This window comes from Papio anubis, chromosome 14 (assembly GCF_008728515.1).
Source record: "Papio anubis isolate 15944 chromosome 14, Panubis1.0, whole genome shotgun sequence".
NCBI lineage: Eukaryota > Metazoa > Chordata > Mammalia > Primates > Cercopithecidae > Papio > Papio anubis.
In genome coordinates this window covers 33,647,161-33,663,426 of record NC_044989.1, presented here as the reverse complement: position 1 = coordinate 33,663,426, position 16,266 = coordinate 33,647,161, and the positions used below count along the sequence as shown (strand labels likewise).

At 40.1% G+C, this 16,266-nt stretch overlaps 1 long non-coding RNA gene and 1 pseudogene across 1 annotated transcript in view; one reads left to right on the top strand and one right to left on the bottom strand.

The window, feature by feature from the left end:
- The window catches only part of LOC108581598, a 71,607-nt gene that overhangs the window by 45,092 nt on the left and 10,249 nt on the right, over nucleotides 1-16,266 (bottom strand). The window lies entirely within an intron of this gene.
- On the top strand, nucleotides 4,128-5,070 carry LOC116270259 (annotated as a pseudogene).

The following is a 16,266-nucleotide window of genomic DNA, read 5'->3' as shown; positions in this document are numbered from 1 at the left end:
CATAAATTATCCCTTTGGTGGTGGCCCTGAGGCTTAGTAGCTGAAAACTGATACAGCGTGGTCCAGGGCCCCAAGTGAACAAGAGCAGAAATTCACCATAAACCATATTGTTAGCATAAACTACCTGATGTGGCCCAAAGCCTCAGATATACAAAGACACTCTGATCAAGCAGGATATTACAAAGGCTTAAGGGTTATCTCCTAGGAGTTGGGTGAAGGGCCAGTCCTTAACATTTTAAAACACCACATAACACTCTCAATAATTGTAGGAAAAAAAATTATCTAATACCAATGAATGATTCAAAAACAAATTTACAAACTAGGAAGAGAAGGGAATTCCCTTAATTTAAGAAATCATATCTACTATAAATGGATGTTTTAAATCATAGTTAATGATTAAACCTTAAAAGCATGCCCTTTAAAATCAGGAACAAGTCAAGTTTCTCAGTATCATTTCTGCCTTCCAACATGACTATGCATCACCCAGATAAACTCACACATGAAGTTAAAAGCAAAGATTAGAAAGAAGCAAAACTATAATTATCTAAAGATAAACATTGTTATTCAGAAAGCCATAGAATTCACAGAAAATTCTGTAGAACAATGAATAATTTAGCCAGTTTACTAAATATAAGATTTATGTACAAAATGCAATCATTTTCATATGCATAGTTAGGTAATGCAGTTTTAAATAATATTCTGTTTAATAACAGAAGATTCTGAAAGATACCTATAAATAATTCTAAGAAACAATATACAACCTTCACATTTAAGAAATATTTCATGGTGGCTCAGAACTGTAATCCCAGCACTTTGAGAGGCCACATTGGGCGGATCACTAGGTCAGGAGATTGAGACTATCCAGCATAATACAGTGAAACCTCATCTCTACTAAAAATACAAAAAATTAGCCAGGAGTGGTGGCACGCACCTGTAATTCCTGCTACTTGGGAGGCTGAAGCAGGAGAATCGCTTGAACCCAGGAGGCAGAGGTTGCAGTGAGCTGAGATCACGCCACTGCACTCCAGCCTGGCAACAGAGCGAGACTCCGTCTCAAAAAACAAAAAAACAAAACAAAAAAAGTATTGGGCACTTACTGTGGATACTGCAAAAAAACAAACAAACAAATCAAACAAACAATAAAAACAAGAGACCAAAGGTCCAGCTCTCGTGGGCCCTTCTTATATTATAGTCATGGAAGACAGATGATAGATAAAATTAGTAAATGAGTGTATGTTATACTAGAAGATGATAAATGCTATGGAGAAAAATAAAGCAGGAAACTGGCATAGGGAAAGCTGGGGGCAGGAACTGCAATTTTGTTTGGATATTCAGGGAAGAACACATTGAGAAGATGATACTTTAAACAAAAACTTGAAGGAGGTGAGGGAGAATGTCCTGTGGATATATGGGGGAAGAGAATTTCAGGCAAGTGGTAAAGCAAGTGCAAAATACCTGAGGTCAGGGCATGCTTGGCAGGCTTCAGCGTAACAAGACAGAGTGAGCAAGAGGTAAGCAGTAGGAGACTGGATCAAAGAAGTCATAAGCAGCTAGATGGTTGGGTCCTTGCAGGACTTTAAAGGACTTTGAATTTTACTCTGAGTGTGACGGAGAACCATTGAAGAGTTCTGAACAGAAGAGTGATTTGATTTAAATTTTTAACAGAGTCACTCTGGTTGCTATATGTATTAAACTGTTCTCATGCTGCTATGAAGAAATCCCTGAGACTGGGTAATTTATAAAGAAAAGAGGTTTAATTGACTCACAGTTCCTCATGGCTGGGGAGTCCTCAGGAAACTCACAATCATGGCAGAAGGGGAAGCCAACACATTCTTCTTCACATGGCGGCAGCAAGGAGAAGTGAGGAGTGAAGAGGTGGAAAAGCCCCTTATAAAACCATCAGATGCTGTGAGAATTCACTCACTATCATGAGAACAGCACTGAGATAACTGCCCCCTAATTTAATTACCTCCCACGGGGTCCCTCCCGTGACACATGATTATTATGGGAACTACAATTCAAGATGAGATTTTGGTGGGGACACAGCCAAACCGTATCACTATAATAAAAACTTGCCTATAAGGGTGCAGCGTGGAAGCAGGAAGTCAGAAGTCTTGTTACAGGAGAAGTGATGGAGGTTTGAACCCAGTAGAAACCAAGAAATGAGGTAGTAGCCGCAGGGACAAGAGAGATGCAGAAATTTTTGTGTATATATGCATGCTTTTATTTGTTTCAAGAACTGAAATGCGAGAAACTCCTGCACGTTTATGTGCTTGAGTACATGAAAGCAAATGGCATTACGTGAAGTATATGGCTCAGATTTATACAGAAGCACAGATGGTCATTTTATAGTAGCCAGGAGGGAACACAGGGTACAGGGGCATAGACGCCGATAGGTAGTGGATGTGGCAGGAGCTCTGGAAGTTCTATTTTGCTATGTCCCCAGTAAAATAAGAAGCAGTTCATCAGATGATAGTGAGGAGCGTGGGTGAGGTGTTGGAGTTTTGAGAAGAGAAAGTGTAAAACAGTCACAGTAGAGTAAGAAATAGACAAGGGAAACAAGACTGTCAGACAGCATGAAAGATCCATTGACACTAAGGATGAACTTAAAGTGAGACCAGTAAGCATGCTACGTATTTTTCTTCTGCTGTGATGATGCAAAATAGAAGGACAGTTGGACTTCACCATGATCAAAGTTCTGCCAAGCAAGTAATCACCGCAGGAGAGGGGAAAGGGTGTTGAGGGTGTATGTGAGGAAATGGCTATAATGATTGATGATGGAATTTAAACTGTGGGAAGAGTCAAAAGCACATGAGCGTGAATCAGGAATACTGAAAAGTTGCACCGGGCAGTCGATTGTAGATCCTGGAGTTTGTTCAGGTGGTGAGACTAAAATGAGCAAGACAGGAGGACAAGGCAAACACAGGGTGGAATGTTTGAACCTGCAATTATGAAAAGGTGATGGAAATTCTGTGCTATGACCATGTGAGTGAGTGGCTGAAATAGGCTGAAGGGGAGGAACTGAAGAAATTCACCGCCACGGTGATAGAAGAATCATTTATTTGGATATTAAAATTACCAAGAATTAAGGCAGGAATGTTGGGGGGGAGTTGTTTTTTTGTTTTTTGTTTTTTGTGTTTTTTTTTTTTTTTTTTGAGATGGAGTCTTGCTCTGTTGCCCAGGCTGGAGTGCAGTGGCGCAATCTTGGCTCACTGCAAACTCCACTTCCTGGGTTCACGCCATTCTCCTGCCTCAGCCTCTCAAATAGCGGGGACTACGGTCACCCGCCACCACGCCCGGCTAATTTTTGTATTTTTAGTAGAGACGGGGTTTCATCACATTAGCCAGGATGATCTCCATCTCCTGACCTCATGATCCGCCTGTCTAGGCCTCCCAAAGTGCTGGGATTACAGGCATGAGTCATCGCGCCTGGCCCAGGAATGTTGTTCAAAAGACTGACAGTATATATACAATGTACTGGTACTATGTACCCACAAAAATTAAAATTTTTAATTAAGAAAAAAGGCTGGGCTGGGCGTGGTGACTCACGCCTGTAATCCCAGCACTTTGGGAGGCCGAGGCGGGTAGATCACGAGGTCAGGAGATCGAGACCATCCTGGCTAACACGGTGAAACCCCATCTCTACTAAAAAATACAAAAAATTAGCCGGGTGTGGAGGAGGGCACCTGTAGTCCCAGCTGCTGGGGAGGCTGAGGCAGGAGAATGGCGTGAACCTGGGAGGCAGAGCTTGCAGTAAGCCGAGATCTGGCCACTGCACTCCAGCCTGGGCAACAGAGCAAGACTCCATCTCAAAAACAAAAAAAGAGAGAAAGAAAAAAGGCTGGCATTGACAAAAATCATTGAGAAATAGGGACAATGAAGTGGGAGAAAGCAGACAACTCAACAGTGGGGACAGTGGGAGTGATGGTCTGTTAGGACATTCAGGAGAGAGGGAGAAGGGTCTCACAGCAATGACAAAACACTGAGGAGGATGCATATCCCACCTCCATGGCTCCTGATATAAGAGGTGTAGGACATTAAAACGGTCCTCCCCACAGCCCCAGAGTCAAAGCCGGTTCCCAGCCCAGTCCCGTCCCGCAGCAGCCTGCCTCGTCTTTCCTTTCAACATGACAGATGCCGCTGTGTCCTTTGCCAAGGACTTCCTGGCAGGTGGAGTGGCCGCAGCCATGTCCAAGATGGCGGTAGTGCCCATTGAGCAGGTCAAGCTGCTGCTGCAGGTGCAGCATGCCAGCAAACAGATCACTGCAGATAAGCAATACAAGGGCATCACAGAATGTGTGGTCCACATATCCAAGGAGCAGGGAGTCCTGTCCTTCTGGCACAGTAACCTGGCCAATGTCATCAGACACTTCCCCACCCAGGCTTTCAACTGTACCTTCAAAGATAAATACAAGCAGATCTTCCTGGGTGATGTGGACAAGAGGACCCAGTTTTGGCACTACTTTGCAGGGAATCTGGCATCAGGTGGTGCCGCTGGGGCCACATCCTTGTGTTTTGTGTACCCTCTTGATTTTGCCCTTACTCGTCTAGCAGCCGATGTGGGTAAAGCTGGAGATGAAAGGGAATTCCGAGGCCTCGGTGACTGCCTGGTTAAGATCTACAAATCTAATGGGATTAAGCGCCTGTACCAAGGCTTTAACGTGTCTGTGCAGGGTATTATCATCTACCTAGCTGCCTACTTCTGTATCTATGACACTGCAAAGGGAATGCTTCCGGATCCCAAGAACATGCCCATCGTCATCAGCTGGATGATCACAGAGACTGTCACTGCTGTTGCTGGGTTGCCTTCCTATCCATTGGACACCATTCGCCACCACATGATGATGCAGTCAGGGCGCAAAGGAACTGATATCATGCACACAGACATGCTTGACTGCTGGAGGAAGAGTGCTCGTGATGTAGGAGGCAAAGCTTTCTTCAAGGGAGTATGATCCAATATTCTCAGAGGCACAGATGGTGCTTTTGTGCTTGTCTTGTATAATGAAATCAAGAAGTACACAAAAGCTGTTTTCTAAGATTTTTCTCCCCGTGAACAGGCATGTTGTATTATATAACATGTCTTGAGCATTCTTGACTGACTCCTGGCTGTCAATTTATCAATGGAAACTATTTGCTGGTTGAAAATGAGAAGCAATAATGTTCATCTGACCAATTTTCTCTTAAAGCCATTTCCATGATGATGAGGATGGGACTCATTTTTTTTTTTTTATTTCAGTTACTCTTGACAAACAACAAATTTGGAGAAATAAAAATATCTAAAATAAAAGAAGGCCCTTACTTGAGCAGGAACAAAGCTGTGTGCACAAAGTAATTTTAAAAGAACATGAACTGGGGTTGGGCGTGGTGTTTCAAGCCTGTAATCCCAGCATTTTGGCAGGCCGAGGCAGGAGGATCACTTGAGCCCAGGAGTTTGAGAACAGCCTGGGCAACAAAGTGAGACTCCCGCCTCTACAAAAATTTAATTTTTTTTAATTCAAAAGAACATGGACTGCAGAATTATATACAAAAATAAATTTTAAAAGAAAACAAAAAACAAGTTAATTTTTTAACAATGGGAGAGAATGAATAAGTATATGGATTGGTCTTATAATGGAATACTACACAACACCAAAAATAAGCTGAGCTATGATGATCTAACATGATTATGTAAATGAGCTATTATCATGTAACATGGACAAATTCTGCAAAAATAATTTGAGTGAAAAAGGTAGGTGGCATAAGAATGCCCCAGCATGATACAATTTATATTATACTGTGTGTACAAGGGTTGCTTATGAATTGCATAGAGAAATATATATCTGTTGCAAAATTATTTCTAATTATTTACTAATTGTTTACCTTTGGGAATGCTAAATAAATTCAAGATCATTAATTACAGAAATAAAAGGTGAGTGATTGGATCAGGGAAATATATAACCAGGGTGAGATGAGAGGGACCTGAAATGAGCAATCTGTTATTTATTTTTTTGTTTTGTCGTTTGTTTTGAGACACAGTCTCAATCTGTTGCCCAGGCTGGAGAGCAATGGTGCGATCTCGGCTCACTGAAACCTCCACCTCCTGGGTTCAAGCAATTCTCCTGCCTCAACCTCCCAAGTAGCTGGGACTACAGGCGCATACTACCACATCTGGGTAATTTTTTGTATTTTAGTAGAGATGGGGTTTCACTGTGTTGCCCAGGCTGGTTGCGAACTCCTAAGCTCAGGCAATCCTCCTGCCTCAGCCTCCCAAAGTGCTGGGATTACAGGCGTAAGCCACCGTGCCCAGCCCAGCAATCCATTATTTCTTAGGCTGTGTGGTAGATACAGGGGTATTCATTTTATAATTCACTATAGTTTTTGAATTACTGAAGTAAGTGCTAATTATAAAAGATAAAGACTGTGTAATACTTTTAGTGTCTATGGTGTTTTCAAATAAATTATCTCAGTTGATTTGCAAGGTAAACTTGTGAGATAGTGAAGGTAGTTGTTATTAACATTTTCATTTCATAAAGGAGGAAACACCCAAGGCTAAAAAAAATTCTACAAGTAATAAACAAATGAGAAGCAGGGTTAGAACGAAGCTGTTTGGGGTCCGAATCATCATGCCTCCTTAGATATGCTAATATTTGGTCAGTGAGACTGTAGTCATATCAGAATCAGGGGTACAACCATCCTAGTTTATCCTTTTTTCGCCCTTGAGTTAAATCATATTGTGTTAAATCAAATTGAGATAAATATATTTATGGCGGCGCTGCTGCTGTGTCCAAGGTTATGAAATGCCTTTCTTCTTCATAGTTTTCTGAAATTTTATATATTGTCAATTCCTCTCCAGTATCATAAAACAATGTAGAAGGTATCAGTTATTATTCAGAACCATGGAGTCAATTTTTTTTCTATAGAAATAGAAACTCTCTGTAGCTACTCAAGTGAAAAGAGGTAGGGGCATCAGAAAATCTGGGCAATCAGAAACCTGAATTGTATTTTCACTTGTCTTCTTCACTTTGGCTTTGGATTTACACTGGACTTTCTATAAGTCATTTTGTATATCTCTGTCTCACTCTATACAACTGGGACAGAAATACAGACAGTTGACAACTTTAAGCACTCAAATAAAAAACTATGCATGATCACAAAGCATATCAACATACCTCACATAGCCCTTTGCATGTAGCAGCCATTTGCTTTGCTGATAATAAAAGAGTATTAGAAAGAGTTAATTTACACTAGCATGTAATAAATCTCCTCAATCACCTCACCTCACGCTATCTTTTTTTTCTTTTTTTTTTTTTTTTGAGATGGAGTCTCATGCTTTAGCTCAGGCTGGAGTGTAGTGGCGTGATCTCGGCTCAGTGCAACCTCCGCCTCCTGGGTTCAAGCAATTCTCCTGCCTCAGCCTCCTGAGTAGCTGGGATTACAGGTGCCCACCACCATGCCCAGCAAATATTTGTATTTTTAGTACAGACAGGGTTTCACCAAGTTTCCCAGGCTGGTCTTGAACTCCTGAGCTCAGGCCTCTGAGCCGACCTCTGATCCAACCACCTCGGTCTCCCAAAGTGCTGGGATTAAGAGCGTGAGCCACTGCGCCCAGTTTCGTGTTATACTTCTATAAAGATAAGCCAGTCATTATGTAAGGTAGTATGTATAGTAATTAACTGTACAGGGTATACTGAGCTTGGTTTCTGACTTATAAAATAAGAATACTACTACTTACTTCTTAAGAGTTGTGATGATTAAAGGAGATAATGTATATAAAACACTTGGCACAGTACTGGTTGGGCTCAGTAAAAGTTGGCTGTTTTCATTATTGCACATAATCACCATATTGATTAATACTCTTACTGGACCTTTGGCCTGGTCCTATCGGATTCCGGATTTTGAGAGTATTTGCTGTAGAACTGTCTTCCCTGCACCACTTTCCTAGAAATTGCCACTCCTCACCCCATCTACATGATGACAGCAAAACCTGTCATGTTTCTAACACATGTCACTGTCCGTGCCACAGTTGGTCCAGGGGTTAACACCTTACCCATGCCGCTTTGATCATTTATTCCTGGAAGCTGTGGGACTTGAGAGGAGAGCAGGGAGCAAAAAGAAGAAAACAAGAGAAAGAAAGAAAATGCAAGAGTGAAAACCCGAAGACTAGTCTCTGTCTTAGTTACTGTACCTCCTACATATAAGACTAAGACCATCTTAGTGACCATGCTTCCTGCCCTGTGGACCACCAGGTGGAGGGAAGGAAAATAAGGCAGAAAGAAAGAAGCACAGAAGAAAGATGTGGAGAATGGCAGTCTTATTCAGATCCCTAGCTGCAGGTTATTACCAAAAGGCAGCCGCACTCCTGCCTTTGAATACTGTGAGAAGACACCCAAGCATTGTCCTCCTTTACTTAGCTTAGCCAAGTTTAATTATGGAACTTGCAACAACAACTAAAGTCTTAACTAATACCCATTTTTTAATCCCGTCTTCACCATGTAATGGAAATATAGTCTGTCCCCAAAGTCAATCCCCACATATCCTCCTAAAGTCTTCTGTCATCACATCAGATCAATTCCTGGCCTCTCAACCCTTAAGGATAGATCCCTGCCCTCTTTCCCCACTCCTGTTATTCTGAGCATCAATCCTTCCTTCTAATTGCCCTGACAGCTGGTCAGGAAGAACTGCTGAGCAGAACAAATCAGAAATGGCTGAAACCACAAATCCAACAAGTTAGATAACAATCATCTCTCAGAATATATGTCAGTTTGCAAAGCAGGTCAGGGCATGTGGGTACATTCAACCCAGCTAGAGAAGCTAAGTTCATAATCTGAGCCACCATGGCCAGACAAAGGGAAGAGAAAAGGAGGACAGAGCGAGGTATTTAACCCCTATGAGTTTTCATGTTCTCTTCTGTAAGATGAAGATAACACTCTTGATTTTCAGGGTTATTATAAGGATTGGAAAAATGTACATAAAATGTCTGGAATGTGGCTGATGCACAATTAATGGTACTTTTTATTAGCAGGTCTATTGTTAAGCCTATAAATGCTCTGAAGCAACAATATCAACTGAAAACATACAGGATGTATTTAGCAACATCCTCTCAGTCCACTTGAAAGGTACAAGAAAGGTACTTAATGCATTTTTAGGAACAAATGCTTCTTTACTTTAGCCTGTTAGCATTGCAGCCTAGCTCTTCCTACAGTAATCAGTATTCAGAGGTCATAATGCTAGAAACTATCTACAGATGTTCCTTGATTTCATCAGTGCAAGGTGCCTGAAATTTGAGTTTTAATGCCTAATAGAATTTAGCCTTACGGAATCAGAAATTGGCTGGACCTGATTCCCTTAAAAGTGCCATTGCATTCAAATAGGCTCACTGCTCGGCATTGCCTCCACTTTCAATAAAATGAATCTTTTAAAAAACTCATTGTACACAGGAGATTAACCGCACTCTGAAGTCACCTTCGAGTTACGTACATACCTTAACTTTCTGATATCAGTTCATCGTAAAGACCCCAGAAAATGCAGGACAATCATGGAAACTACAGCAATCAGATACCAAGCTCTGGAATATGCTCCACACCATTATTTTCTGGCTGAAAGTTTATTTGAAGTTGTTTCTGTAGTAGGGCAGAGAAAGAACTTAGCGTTTGGAATAAGACAAAGGATTTGGTCCCAGCTGAGCTATTAACTCATTGTGTGTCAGCAGACATGTTTTTTTATGACCCTGAGCCCCCAACCCAAGGCCTTGGTTTCTACTTCTAACAAGTGAAAGAGTCAGACTACAGAGATGTCCAATAGATTTCAGCTCATCAACTGTAATCAGCCACGAGTAATTATTGCAGTAACTATGTTATATGAAGAGTGTGGACTTCTCAAGTTGGGGAATCAAGCTTTCATTTATTCTTTTGTGTGTGTGTGTGTGTGTGTGTGTGTGCGCCCACTGCTACGGTTTGAATGTGTCCCTGAAAAGGCATGTGTTGGAGTCTTAATCCCCAATGCAGCGGTGTTGGAAGGTGGGGCCTAACGGGAGGTGTATAGGTAGTAAGAGTGCAGCCCTCATGGATTAATGAATTTATGTAGATTATAAAAGGGCTTGAGCCTGTGAATTCCATTTCCTGTTATCTCTCTTACTCTCTCAACTCACCAGATGTCAGTTCCTTGATCTTAAACTTCCCAGCCTATAGAACTATGAGAAATAAATTTGTTTCTTATAAATTACCCAGTCTGTGGTGTTGTTATAAAAGTACAAAGCAGACTAAGACATCCACATTTTCCACATAATATTCATTTGATATTATTTTTATAATCACATATACACATATATCTTAAAGGATATATGCATTTTCTTCCCCAAGAAGACTTTTTGCCTCCCCTCTACAACTCCCTACATACCCCTTCTGCTTTTTAATCCCTTGAAGAAAGCTATTCTCTTCTAGATCTCTCCAAGCACCTTGGACTCATATGCTTTAAAGCATATACTTTGTCATTAATGAGTCTGTGACACACATTCAGCTGTGGGTTCTGTAAGAGCAAGGTCTGTGTCATAAGAGTTTTGATAACTGCCTCAGAGAGCACCATAGTGTGTAGGAATGAAGAATAAAGAGAGAAATGGATAGGTAAGGGGATAAGTGAACAGATGAGTAAAAACTTCCTGGTCTCTCACAAATGCAACACCCAATTATCAGCCAATTTTGATTACATTGAAAAATACACTTTTCATGTCTCCTGAAATTCTAGTTGTATATTTAAGGAAAATATTAGGAAAAATTGGGTACATGAGTACATTAGTTCATTCTCATGCTGCTAATAAAGACATACCCAAGACTGGGTAATTTTTAAAGGAAAGAGGTTTGACTCACAGTTCTGCAGGGCTGGGGAGGCCTCATGAAACTTATAATCATGGCAGAAAGAGAAGCAAACATGTCCTTCTTCACATGGTGGCAGCAAGGAGAAGTGCTGAGCAAAAAGGGGAAAGCCCCCTATAAAACCATCAGATCTCATGAGAACTCACTATCATGACAACAGCATGAGGATAACCACCCCCATGACTGAATTACCTCCCACCAGGTCCCTCCCATGACCTGGTGGGGATTATGGCGTTACAATTCAAGATAGGATATTGGTGGGGACACAGCAAAACCATATCAACAAGTCTCATCTTAAACAGGTAAAGATACACAGCCCAGTTTCTTCACTTCTCCAAATCTGCTGAAGTGTATTTATACCTTTTGTTTCTAACATCTAAACCATTTCAATTTTCTAATGATAAAGGGAGGTTGGAAGGCAATGATGGATGACAGATCATATGATAATGAGGTATTTTTCCAACTAAACACTAAGTCTCAAAGTAATTAAAATTTCTTGCCAATATTCTTTCTGATTTTTTCTAACACTCGCCCATTTTGCATTTCCCAGATATGACAACTTTTCCCAGCACTATTCATCAAAAATGGCATGTTCACTTATAGGGCTTATAAGCGCCTTTAACACACTCTAGGTGGTGTTCACCCTAATGTGAGGGAAATAGTTCTCTGCTAGATTATTCTGTGTATGCCTCTCCTGTGTACACATTGCTTGGTTTTTAAACTGTAAACATTTCTGTTTCTTTTTCCTGGTTAAAAGTGCAACCAAGAAGAAGCAATCAAGGGGCAAAAACAGGCCAAGTTTCTTCCACACTTTCCCCAGGCAAGGTTTTTCATGTTTCATTTGCTAAAATGTGACTTCACTATAGACTTTGCTTGGAATTTGATTGATTTCTATAGCCCCCAGTACAGCTAAAGGGTCATAGATGTATATGTAAAAGATCCCACAGAAAGTTTCATTGAGGCTTACCAGGGCTAGATCAAAGGGTAGCCAGCTGGGCACCTGACCAGGGCACCAATCAATAAGAGGCATTAAAACATCACTGGACATGCAATTAAGTGGAGAAGGCTACATTTACCAGAAGTCCTCTCAGGGAGACTGTAAGTCGTTGGAATTTCTGATAAGCCACTTGGGATGGGACTTGAGACCTCCAAGAGGCACACCCCAGAAACCTAAAGAATCAGTAATACATTACATCAGGTGTGACCAGTTGGTTGCACACTCTTGTCTTAATGAGTGTGATGTAAATATCTGGGGTCAGAGATGACCACAAAGGAAAGGTTGAATGCCACCACCAGAGTTCCTTCTCCTCCTTCCCTCATACATTTTCTGCCTCTCCTATACATAAATAATTATTGGCTTTTTGAAAAATATCATTTTTAAAGTACATCCAAGTATTGGACTCATGTGTCTATTTGGAAAAACATTTATCAGCAGATGACTCTAAACGTCCAAGTATCTGCAGTTTGTAGAATGGAGTACCAGGGAACAGTATCCTTCAGGATCTCAAGAAGCCATAAGAATACTGCCTAGCTGCAGGTACAGATTCCCAGGACCATTCCCAGGAGTTAGGACATTCAACAGGCCAGAAGTGACACAGAAATGAGTTCCGGAGAGACAGAGTTGGGGGGTAAGGGCGGGCGGGGAGAGGGAGGGAGGGGGGAGAGAGAGAGAGAGAAATAATATAGCATGCAAGGATATGTGCCAAGGGGCTGCCTTTTGACCTATGCATCTGAAAAGGCCGAAGGTGTCCTTCCAACAATGATCAGCAGTGAAGTGACATTGAGTTAATTCAATCTATGGTACTTCCTGGCTCTTTGGTCCACAGCCTCCATGAGATTGCTCACCGCAAGGATATTAAGCAATCTAATGGGATAATTTTAAAGAAAACCATCTTCAACTGAGTGAATTTTTCTGTCCAGTAAAAGTTGTAAAAGCCTGAGTGGCATACAATGAGACTTTCATTCTTCTGGGAATTCTTAATTCTATCCTTAGACCTAGTTGGTTCACCACAGAGCAATGAATTATCTCATTTGCAAAACCCTCAAAGAAATACCTTTGCTAATTAAAGATTTATGTTCTAACCTCATAATGCCTTCTCCCTGCCCTGCTCCTTTTGTCTTCCCTTGGCTTCCAGGAAGACCTGAACCTAATTTAATTTTCAATTGCTGTAACGTTAACCTACATTTTGGCACACTTATTTCTCCCATCTGTATAGTTTATTGGTGGTGGTGTTGATTATCTTCTGCTTAAAAATAGTATTGAAAATGTATATTTGATTGCAAATTTCTTGAGTCCTTTATGGAAGCAAAAAAGGAATACTTCATAACCTATAAACAGAAAAAGATCATATTTTGCCATTCATTATTGATATTTAATGTATACTCCCTTGTGAATTTCTCATTAAAACTATACCATTATTGATCTTTCAGAACACAGAACTTTAGAATATTCAGGGTTTTTTGATCAATTGATTTATTGATTTAATAAGGGATCCATATCTGACATTCTGCAAAAATACAGAGTCCTAGAACACTCAAATGAGGCTCAACTTGAAGTCTGAGACAAGAAATTTGAGGGCAAATAAGGAATGTTATACTTATAAAACAGTAAATTTTTTAATTATTCATAATTTTCAAAAATCCAATAGATTCAAGAAAGAACATTTTTAGGATAGAAAAATAAGAGTCATAATAGACTAATAAAGAAAACCAGAGATGTTATTTTTCTAAGACACCACAAATACTTAGAGATTAATTAACATCTCACAAAACAAACATGATTCCTATAATGCATTCTCTGTGTTACTTCCAGGGAAAATAAAATCAGAACATTCAAGGATCTTAGAATTTGCTTTATGTCCTGACACTGAATGAAGTCTAAGTCAATTCCCAAGCTGTGTTCTTTGAAGCATTACTGTTCAGGAAGACAGTAAAAGAAGCACCCTGAAAAGGACATTCTCTGATCAAATAACTTTGGAAAATACTGTGTACCATCACCTCATTCTTTGAGATTCAAAATATTCATTAATATATTAAAGTCTTTGAGAGATCCTGCAGTCACTCAAGAAAGCTGTTTCACATTGTTTAACCTAGCTTTTCCTGAAACATTTTTGAGAAAAAAAAAAAAAAAAAGACTGTTCATATGAAATCTCTATAAACATTCTGCCCTCAAATTTGTGACACTATGGTATCAAGTAGCCCATCCCCTTTGTTGATCAAACATGGTTCAGGACCACCAGGAACTCCACAGTCTGGCCTATCATGTCTATAAAAGCCCTGCCTAGTGTGAGTCCTGCCAGCCTAGGAGTGGTAAATGGTAAAAACCTGTGGTTTGGGCTACTATAACAAAATACTATATACTGGGTAACTTTTAAACAACAGAAATTTATTTCTATCAGTTCTGAGGGCTGGGAAGTCCAAGACCAAGGCACCAACAGATTTAGTAACTGGTGAGGGATCAATTTCCGGTTCACTGATGACACTTTCTAGCTGTGTCCTCACATGGTGGAAGGAGAGAACTCCGGTCTCTTCGGCTCTTTATAAGGGCACCGATCCCATTCTTGAGGGCTCTCCCCTAAAGACCTAATCACCATCCAGAGACCCAATCTCCAAATATCATCACATTAAGGCTTAGGTTTCAATATATAAATCTGGGGGAGACACATTCAGTCCACAGCTTACAGGAAACTGCTCTTATTCCAATTCACAGATGAGGAAACTGAAAACTTAAGAAAAGTTAAGTAGTCTACCTAAGGTCACATACCAGCATGTGTGGCAGTGCTGGATTTTAAATACAAGTCTGCCAGACCCCAGAGACCATGTTTTAAACCCCTGAAGAAGGGAATGCAGAAGAGAGGTTTAGTAAACCATTTTGATTAGAAGAATGGACACATACACTATATTTTTCAGTGGTTACAAAAAGCCACTGCAACTGCTATATAAGAGTAGTGGGCACCATTTATTTACGCAATTCTAAGGGAAGAAAAATTATGATAGCCAGGTGATTTTCTCCCTCAGTTACTTTGCTGACCAATCTACTTACAGTTTGCTGATCATACTATTCCCTTTCAAAATCCCCCTGCCTGTCTTTATACAAACTAATCCCTTTATAAAGGTGGTTCTCCACTTGGCTCCCAGGAAATTCATTCTTTCAAAAGCAATTCAAGTGTCACCATTTCCTCTGTGCAGGCTTCCCTAATTGCTGTCTTTCCGTTTTCATTGCCTCAGTCCCTCCTCCCTGATCCTAAGGCACAGTGTACATCTCCAAACATCACACAGCTCTGGTTGCAGACTCATTGATTGTTTGTGTATCTGTCTTCTACTTCATACTACACCCATGTCTTACCTATCTCTGCACAGCTACATGGGACTTGACAAGCTGGAAGGCACCATATCAATATTACTTGAACAAAGGCATTTGATGTGTTTGTCGATAACTGAATAAACTCTATGGCTATGCTAGTAAGTAATCTGGGAGAATTTTAGATTTAAAAATGCCAAAAGTAGAAGGGAAAGTTGAAGAATTATTGCAATCCCTCTAATGATTCATATAGTTGGATATATCATAGCAGCTAAAGGAAATGAAGTAAAGCTGCAAGTATCAACATGGATAAATCTCAAAGTGTTAAGTTAAAGAAAAGCTGTAAAATGATACATACAGTCCCACTTATAAAAATTTTAGAAGTGTGAAAAACAATATTCTATATAATGTATGGATAGTAATAATAATTGATTAACAGCATCCAGAGGAATTACAATCACTAATTCAGGATAACTGTTTCTTCAGGCCCACAAAGATGGAAATAGAATCAGTGGGAGATACTCATGAAGCTTTAACTTTATCTGTATGTTTTAATTGCAGGAAAAAAACCTGTGGTTTGGGCTACTATAACAAAATACTATATACTGGGTAACTTTTAAACAACAGAAATTTATTTCTAACAGTTCTGAGGGCTGGGAAGTCCAAGACCAGGAAGTTCTAGTCAGAGCAATCAGGCAAGAAAAAGGAAAGGCATTTAAATAGAAACAGAGGAAGCCAAACTAGCTCTGTTTGCAGATGATATGATTCTTTACCTAGAAAACTTTACTGTCTCTGCCTAAAAGCTCCATGACATGATTAACCACTTCAGCAAAGTTCCAGGATATAAAATTAATATATAAAAGTCAGTAGAATTTCTATACACCAACGATGAATGTCCAAGCTGAGAGCCAAACCAAGAACACAATCCAATTCACAATAGCCACAGAGAGAATACAATACTTGGGAATATTAGGTATTTTACCAGCTAGCCAGAAACGGAAAAGATCTCTACAATGAGAATTACAAAACACTGCTCAAAGAAATCAGAGATGAACAAACCAATGGAAAAACATTCCATGCTCATGTATAGGATGAATAAATATTGTTAAAATGACTATA